We start from the raw sequence: 8,890 nt of genomic DNA, 5'->3' as shown, positions 1-8,890 counted from the left end.
GCAATTTCTAGAACACTTGGTCTTGACTGGCAGCTTTCTCTTCCCCATAAAGCCCATTGCCTTTTAGGCAAGGAAAGGCCCACAGTGATCAGGCTCACCTGGTCCCTGTGTCCACTGAGCTGCTCTTCTCAGCCTTTGAATCAAATCCCACAAGTGTTCTCCTTTGGTTTGCACCAAACACTGCTTTCCTTCTGCGGATCTCTGTTGTGCCTGGATTGGTTCCAGAGAAACTTTCTAGTTACAGTTACAAAAACCTAAGAGCAATTGGCCTCTTTCTGCCAAACGTGGTTTGACAGAGAACTGAGGAGTTGAACGCAGATAAGAAATTTGAAAACAATAAAGTTTTATTCCTGATCTCTGAGGCGTGTAGTTTGTATTAGGAGCACTGAGCCCAAGCACTCAGGCTCGAGGTCACACCATCCCCTGGGGAATGGCCACTTGGCTCTGGAGGAGGATCTTCTGCCCCAAGGCTCAGATAACACCACTCCGAAGTGACTTGGCTTGTTTGTTTTGGTGTAATGTTAGTGGAAAGTAAAGGGAGTGGGGTTTGGGAGTAGTTGTGTGGCTTAAATCGTGGAAGATCCTGATGAGGCTCAGGAGAAAAAACCTAAAAATGTAAAGAAGGGAAAAAAATTGTCGAAGTCATCTGTACGATGCAGACCAGACCAGAGTGACCAAACTGAGGCTTTTAGCCCTGCAGTGGAGCCTGGGCTGGCACAGGTGAGGCTCACAGAGCTGCAGGGGCAAGCAGGTGAGGTGTCTGATGGGCAGAACAAACAATTCCCCTGGGCCTGCCCAGGTGCTGGGCCTGGAACAGCCAGGGCAAGGTTCAGAGCATGTTCTGGGGCTTGGAAACTTCCTTGTTGCACTGCTCTTTCATGGCTGTTCCTTTAAAGTGCTTGCACTCTTTCCATGAATTAATTGGCAAGGAGGCCACGGGATTGCACTCAGAACAGGAAACTCCAGCATAATGGTCAAGAGGATTGCTTTCAATCAACTTTTCCTATGGAGTATCTTTGGGATTAGCTCTGGAATTTTAATTACAGGCTGATCCAGCCATGCCTGGTACCATTGCATGTATTAAAGTAGAAATGAGATGTTCATCATGGTCCTCATTCCACCACCAGTGATAGACCTTGTGTCTGAGCAATGTTTATTTCTGGTTGTGCACTCAAAGGGATGTGTCTCAAAGGACTCATGGGGGACGGAAGTGGGGAGCATGAGGCAAACTGGGCAGTGAAAGAACTGAAAGGTGGGATTGTAACATGGGATTGTAACAGTCTGGCCTGGGAGCTCCTAAATAACAGTGTCTGCCACCTTTGAAAAAAGGGTTTGGGGGTGTTTTTAAAAAGGGATTGTGTTGCTAGAAAGTTGTTGCCTAAGCTAAGCTGCTCCAACTGTGGGACATCCCAGGTGGGCACTGTCAGGACTCCTCTGGGGCATTTGTGGCTCTGGAGCAGCAGTTTGTAGGTTTGGCTGGCAGGTGCTGAATTGAGGAGTGGGAAGTCCCTTGTCCAATTGCTGTGGGAGTAGAATTCATTCTTGGGCGGAGATGCATCTGCCGAGGGGTTTCTGTTCTCCCCCCCAGCTCCTGTGAAGTGCCCTGTCAGCTCAGGTACCCCGTGGGCTGCAGCCGGGGGGTGATTGAGGTGTTTGCTCACTTGAGTGAGTTGATTTGACACTGACTCTCTGTGGCTCCTCCTCCTCTCCAGGATGGGATTGCTGTTTCCAAACAAGAACAGCTGGAGGTCGGTTTTCCTGCCAAAGAAAATCCCTCTGTGACCCTGTTGGGAGGGAGGGATGCGCGGTGGGATCCCGGCAAAGGAGGGCTGAGAGCAGCCGCTGTGCTGGGGCTGTCCTGGGGCTGCTCTGCCTCTCCTCCCTCCCTGCTCGGGGCTGGGGAAGTGCTGGGGCTGCAGCTGCCGGTCCAGCCCGGCTGAGAGCCCGGGCTCTCTGCCCTTTGGTCCCTCCAGCCCCGGCCCTGTCGGGGTTTGGTGGTTTCACCGGGAGCGGATCCCGCAGGGCTCGGGGGACCCGCCCGCAGCCGGGGCTGGAGCCGGGCTCTGCTCTGGGGCTCACCCGGACCACGCCGAGGGTGAGCAGGTTTGAGAAATGCAGCCCCTCCCTGCCCGTCTCCCTTTGGGTGAGGTTTCCTGGGCCTGACTTTGCTGCTTTTGTGCCTGAGCAGGGGCTCGGTCCTGCAAAGCCACGGCGTGACAGGGCTGTCACTGGGCTCTTGGGGAAGCACGATGGGATTTGGGTGGGGACAAAGCAAGGAAGTCCCTGTTCGGGAGCATCCGCCCCTGGAGTGTGCTCACTCTCCGTGTTTGCTTTGGGATTTACTTTGGGACCAACAGCACCTGCTCAGTGCTGGTTACAGCCTTAGAGCTGAGCCCGAGTGCAAACCCAGTGTGGCAGGGAGGAGGCTGTGTCCATCCCCAGCCCTTCCCTGGGCTGCTGTGAGGGACCTGTGGTGAAAACCTTCCCACCTCTGGCCCAAAAAGCAGTGATGGCTCAGAGAGGGAGGTTTAAAACCACTTTCAGAGGGTGTCATGTACATGTCTCTTGTGCACGGGCAGCCCTGGGGCGCAGCTTTCATGTTCCCCAGTGCCATCCATCCAAATCCAGACCCAGGTCTGAGTGTGCACTTGGCATTTCCAGGCACTGCCACACTGGGATTTTCATCAAACTCCTCCACTGGTGAGCACCCGAGGTGCTGTGGCTATTAAAGTCAAAATTCTTGCTCTGGAAATGATCTTGTCCCTGCCTCACTGGGCTGCAGGACGTTGCTGGCCATGCACAGCACAGACACAGGGCTTTGCCCCAGGCTCACACGCTGTGCATGAGGATTAGTGACTCCCATCCCTGCCCGTGGTCAGTCTAGGGAGCCAGGCCGGGGCTGTGGTGCCCGAATGACTAAAGAGCAGCATCAAAGCCTCTGAATTACCTTCAGTGCTTGCCTTTTTCTACAGAAGCAGGAGAACGTCTAATTTTCTCAGAGCATCAAATTAAGTCGGGGAAGGTGAGGCCTGGCCACGCAGAATTAGCTGTGGCAGACACATTCATCCTGCCCTGGTCTCTGCCTGTGAGACAGAAGCATTTGATGCTGAGTCAGGCAACAGCAGCTCACAACTGGAGCTTTGCAGGAGGTTTATGTGTGATTGAAAAGCATCTGGGGCTCTGGGCTGAAACTGGCAGTTTGCAGCATGACTCCCCTTGGCTCAAATGTTCTTGGCTGCTGCACTCTCTGCCCTCACAGATGAGATGGGAGGTGTTTTGCAGGGGCTATCAATGTTCTGTCCCCTGCCTTAGTCACCCTGGAAGGGTTTGTCTCCTCTCCTGATAGCCCTGTGGTGCAAGCACAGCCTTCCCATGGGTTTGGTTTGGTTTGGTGGGTGTCTGAAAGGATGATCCTTCCTAGCTGGTGTGAGCACCCTCCTTCCCAATGGCCTCCAGGTCTTGTTGGATGGGATGCTCCTTCCTTGGCCCCTCTTCTCTGAAGGCCTGCTGCCTCAGTCATCTCTTTGAGTGGAGGTTGTTCTCCCAAGCAGGAACATCTGTGAGCTGCTCCCAGCACATGTTTCAGTTGGCCATCACCTGCAATACCCCATCCTGCAGGTATTCTGCACATTGCAGCCCCAGTGTGGAGGGCAGACCTGCCCTGGTGTTTAACTTTCCATCATCCCAACATGGGCTGGTTGCCTGGTGCTTTGTCCCGGCGTTTGCAGGGGATGGTCCCTTCTCCAGGGCACTCCTGTTTGGGTAAAGCAGCTTTGAAAGAAACACTCCAAAAGCTCTGATGTCCCACCCTGATCCCGTGGGTTCTTCCTCCAGCTGCGCCATGTGTGTAAAGGCTGCGTCTCCAGGCAGGTGTTTAATTACCTCATTGCCTCGTTAGTGATCTAGGACACATTTTGTTCAGATCCAATCACTCTGTTTGGGAGCAGCTCCCTTCAGCCGTGTCACCGGATAATAAAGCCAAATGTGCAGGCTGCATCCTGTAAGTTATGAGCAAGTTTTCCAGACAAAGTGTCCTGAGAATCTGCCATTAGTGGATTTATTTAGTGCTATTACAGCCTTGCTAATCCTCTGGGGAGAGGAAAATGAGGCTAACGCGTTAACTGCTGCAGGGAATTGCCCTGATGTCCTGCTCGTTAGCTCTGGGGCTTGAACTCAGGAGGAGCTGCGGGATGCTGGAATGAGCCTGGAGAGGCCGTGGGGTGGGAAGCAGACAGGTCCTTTTGATGTCTGAAGGGGATGAGTAGTCCATAACAGCCTTGGGACTGGGCTGTTAAGGAGATGGCGTGGTGGGAATCTCTCTGTATTTAGAGAGATCCAAAGGAGCAGGACAAGGGCTGCCCATTTGTGCTGTGCTGGATTGGGCCACCTCTGGTTTTTGGGGAGAGATCCCTTGGAGCTGAGTTGGCTCTGCATGCAGAGCCTCCTGGCCTCTGCAGACCTGGCAGGGTGCTGAGCCTGCCCCAACCTGGGGAGCTTTTTAATGGGTCTGAATTCCACCTGCAGGGAGGAGTCCTGGGGCCTTTGCACTTCCTCTCTGCTTATCAGTTGGCAAAGATAAGGTAAAGCAAAACAAAGTTTGAGGACCCAGTAATTTTAGACTCTAGAAAATCAAGTGTCCTATTATCCCAGTGGTGAGGCAGTTTTGCCAATTAGGTTGTTCTGAGGCTCTGGAGATTCACTTTGGCTTGTGGAATACAAAAACTGCTCCACAAGGAGGAAAAAGGCTGGAATAGGAATTGTACAAAAAGGTGCCATCCTTGGTGTCTGCAAGGCAAGCAGAGACTGGTGAGTGTGTGGGACCAGGCTCTGATTCCTCCCAAGGTGGTCTCTGGGGGCCCTGATTTCACTCTCCCCTGTTCTCCATGGCTTTGGAGACATTCAGAAGGGTTTCCCTGTGGTGAGATCAGCTCAAGGGTTACAGGCTCAATCTCCAGCTGCAAAGACCAGGTGTCCTTTGTATTGGCCTGGGCTGCCTGTACCTGCTGGTCTGTTGCCAGACAAGCAGCATCTCCACAGAGCAGAGCATCCCTCATGGATGCAGAGGTGGGATCCCTGGGGAAGTGGTGGGTGCTGCTGCTGGTGAGACAGGCCTTGGTTTTATTGGTGTAAATGTGGGTCATCACGAGCAGGGCCCTTACAGTGTGAGGAGGTGCATAAACTGCTTTTCCATAGGTATTTTATAAACAGCTCCAGGCTGTTTCCAGGTGCCAAACAATTGGAGACCAAACCCCAACCACCCTCTGTGTCTGTGCTCGCTGGTTGTTCCTGTGTTTCTCCTACTTCCCAATGGTTAAATTTGTTGTAAAGGTCCTTCCCTTGCTCTGCTGTGGCACCCACTTCTCTATAGAGTCATTTTGGAGCTTAAAAGTGGAGTTTCCCCTGCAGTGTCTGGCCAGAAGCAGCTCTGGGTTGGTGTGATGACACAGGAGGGTTTGTACAGTGCTTTGATTTTGTTGCATCACATCCCAAGGGGGTGAGTTCAAGAATGAAGAAGTTCAAGAGCAAGGAGGTGAAATGGAAAGAAAACTGATCTGGAGGAAAGGTGTGCAGAGGGTGCTCAGGAGAGTACAGGCACAGGGGAGGGAAGCTCATTGTTGTCCAAGAAGGCAAATGGTCTCCACAGGTAACAGCAAATCATTTATGGGCCATGTTCACCTGCCATCCCCCCTGTAAAAAGCCAGCAGAGAGGCTAAACTGATAATGATGGCATTCCATCCTCCAGCCTCTGCCAATCTCTTATGAAAGGTTAGCCCAGGATGGTTTCTGAAATCTCCCTGCCCTGAAATGTTCTGTGCTCACCGAGGTCCTCCAGGCAGCTGTGCCTGCTATCTGTCCCTGCAGGCAACTGCTCAGCTGTGTGAGCAGCAAGAGGCAGCTGCTGGTTGTGTGACTGCCCTGTAAAACCAGGATCTGCATCCTGGCACAGCTCCCAGCCATGGGGATAAATCCTGCTCTGGAAAACCAATGAAGTGGTTGTGGTGTGACTTCCCATACCACCCCCTGTTGTGTCTGGAGCCCTGCAGGAGCAGCCAGCCCCAGGTCTGTTCCCCCAGGAGATGCATCACACCCCCCAAACAGAGCTGGAGCCCAGCTGGGAATGTGCCTGGGCAAGGCACAGCCTACTCTGGATTCAGCTTTGCCCCTGGATCAGCATTTCCAGGCTGGAACAGCTGGGATGAGAAGGCTGCCCACCCCTGACCCATCTCCCGTGGGGACAGCAGCTCTGCCAGCTGTGGCAGGAGGGAGCTTAGTCCCCTCTGCAGGATGGAGTGATCCTGCTGGAGATGGGGGACCCTTGGCAGTGCTGTGGGGATGGTCCCCAGGGCTGTGCTCAGGTTCAGGCTGCACAGGGCAGGGAGGTCCTGCCCAGCATTTTGGGCCCCAGTGCCAGGTGCAGCTGTGTGGGTGGCTGTGGTGGAGAACTGGTTGAACTGGTCTCTTTGCCTGTTGCTTCTTGCAGGGTCTGGGTTAACCACGGTGCTCTGCCCTGGCACAGCTCGGGCCAGTCTGGGCAAAACCCACAGAGGATCTGGAGCTGGCCTGGGCTGAATCCAGCAGTACCTGCCACAGGTGTGAGGATCTGTCATAATCCCCTGAGGATTCCTGCAGCGACTTCCCCTTCCCCTGAGCAGATCTTGGTGTCCATCACAGAGCAGGGGAGGCTGAACTGGCAGCAGCAGAACATTCCTTGTGTGGCACAAGTGTTGGGCAGCAGCAGAAGCTTCTGGGCTGGGTGCTGTGCCTGGGCTGCTGGGCTGGCAAGACCCATCACCCCTGAGCCATCCTCTGGCTTCCCCTGGCAGCTTTTTCTCCTGAGGCTGGGATGGAGCTTTGCTGAGGGCTGGGCAAGCCCTGCTTCTCTGAGGATGAGCAGGCAGCCAGGAGCTGCCCCTCGCATGGACTCTGCCTGTCCTCCTTGTCCTCCTGCCCTGTCTGGCTGAGCAAGGGACAGGCAGCTCAACCCAGGCTGTGTGCTCAGCATCACTCCTGGACTAGGGCTGAGGACCAGCTTGTGCCTCACATGGTCTGTGAGCAGCCAGGTCCCTGCCAAGGACGCTGCTCTCTGTCCTCCCAGGGATTATCCTGTGTTTGTCTGTCTGTCCGTCTGTGTGGCACAGAGGCTGCTGCTGCCTGCCAGGGCGTGTGCCAGTGTGTGCACAGGCTGACAGCAACCACTATTGCCTTTGGAAGGCTCTGTATTTCCGAGGGATCTTGGCCAGGCAGAGACTTGGCCAGGGGAAGGATCACAGCAGTGTTGTTACACAGAGGAGGGGAAGGTGCTGTCTTGGAGCTGTGCAGGTGAGGAGCCCCAGCAGGCTCCAGGCTGCTCCAGGTGATGGATGGCTTGGGAAGCAGCCTGTCCAGAGGGCTCTGTTGGTATTTAGTTTACCTCTGTTGGTGCTTAGTCTACTCTTGAAGCTAATTCTTAGAACTTCCTCCATGTGCCAGGGGCTGTTTTCCAGAGGATTACAGCAGTTGATCTTGTCTAATTTAGTTTCCTTTGGATCTACAGGGAACTAATCCCATCCTGGCCCATGCAAACAGCTGCCCCCCACAGCAGAGCTTGTCCCATGCTCCTGTTTTGTCTGGGTACAAAATCAGGTCTGTGTGGAATCAAATGCTTTCAACTCTCATCTCTGGCAAGGCTTTGGGTCACTTAAAGCCTTTGAATGCCCATGACAGGGACTGGCTCTGATCTGAGGGTCTTCCTGGGGCCTCCAGCAGCTCTGGCCAGAGACCATCACCATCAGTGGGATGTCAATGGCAAAGGGGTGATCTCTCAGCAACCACTTTCCATCCTGTCTGTGTCTTTCCCTCTCTCCTGAGACAAGTGTGATTTAAATTTAAAGAGGACAAAGAGGGTACCCAGGAAGGGACAATGGACCCTGGGCCTTTTCCTCTGGTCCTGGGTTGTCCTTGGACCACACAGAAGAGGTGAAGAACAGCCACAAACCTGTGTTGGCACCACTGGTGTCTCACTGGTGCTTATGTAGGGGCTGTGACCCTCATCTTCTCCTGTTCCCTTCCTCCTCCATCCTCTGCCCTCCCTCCCTGGTCCTGCACTGGGTGAGATCCTGTGTTGCTGAGGGATCTGTGCTGGATCAGGCTGAAACACAAAGTCCCTGGTCTCTGGGGCCCTTTGTACTTGGCTTGGTCTAAAAGCAGCAGCAGCCAGCCCTGGCTGTGGCTGGGGAGGGATGTGGGGCTGGGCAGTCCCACTGGGCAGCCCAGCCTGGATGGGCATCCCCAGGAGCCACAGAGATGCCAGGGCATTGCTGAGCTTACTGGGAACCACCTGGGACTCTGCAAGAGAGGGGAAAGAGCTGCCCAGAGGCAAAGCCTGGGCTAAGGTCTTGTGTGGACCTGGGCAGAGCCTCAGACCCAGATCTTTGGGTCTGGATTTTTTCCAGAGCCTCATTCCTGGTGGTTGAGGCTCCTGGGATGCTGTGCTGGAGCTGCTGACTTTCCCTCTGCCATGAGCCCTCAGTGTTTTCCTGGGAGCCAGGGCCACCTTGTGCTGAGCCTGGGCCAAAAGTTTGCTGGACTGCAAAAATATCATCATGTTCTGAGAATTGCTGATTCCCAAAGTGCTGCTGCCACCTTGGAAAACACTCGGTTGGCTTTGTCCGTGGGGATTCTGTTGTTCTGCAGCATTTTAAACAGATGCTGCAAGTAGATGCTTTAAAGTGTCCTTCAGTGGCTGCAAGTCGCGTTCCCAGGCTTTTCCTCCCTGCAAAGTGCTCCCTGTCCCTCTGCTGGGGAGCTGCTGCTCGGCTGTGTGAGCCCAAACACTCTCGGAGCCAGGGCGAGGTCTCCCGTTCTCCCTCTGGGGCTCTGCTCTTTCCACCCTAAACTGGTTTTTCGAGTC

The sequence above is a fragment of the Zosterops lateralis genome (assembly GCF_965231275.1).
Source record: "Zosterops lateralis genome assembly, chromosome: 18".
Lineage (NCBI taxonomy): Eukaryota > Metazoa > Chordata > Aves > Passeriformes > Zosteropidae > Zosterops > Zosterops lateralis.
The sequence above is the reverse complement of the archived record's forward strand: the minus strand, read 5'-3'. Positions refer to the sequence as shown.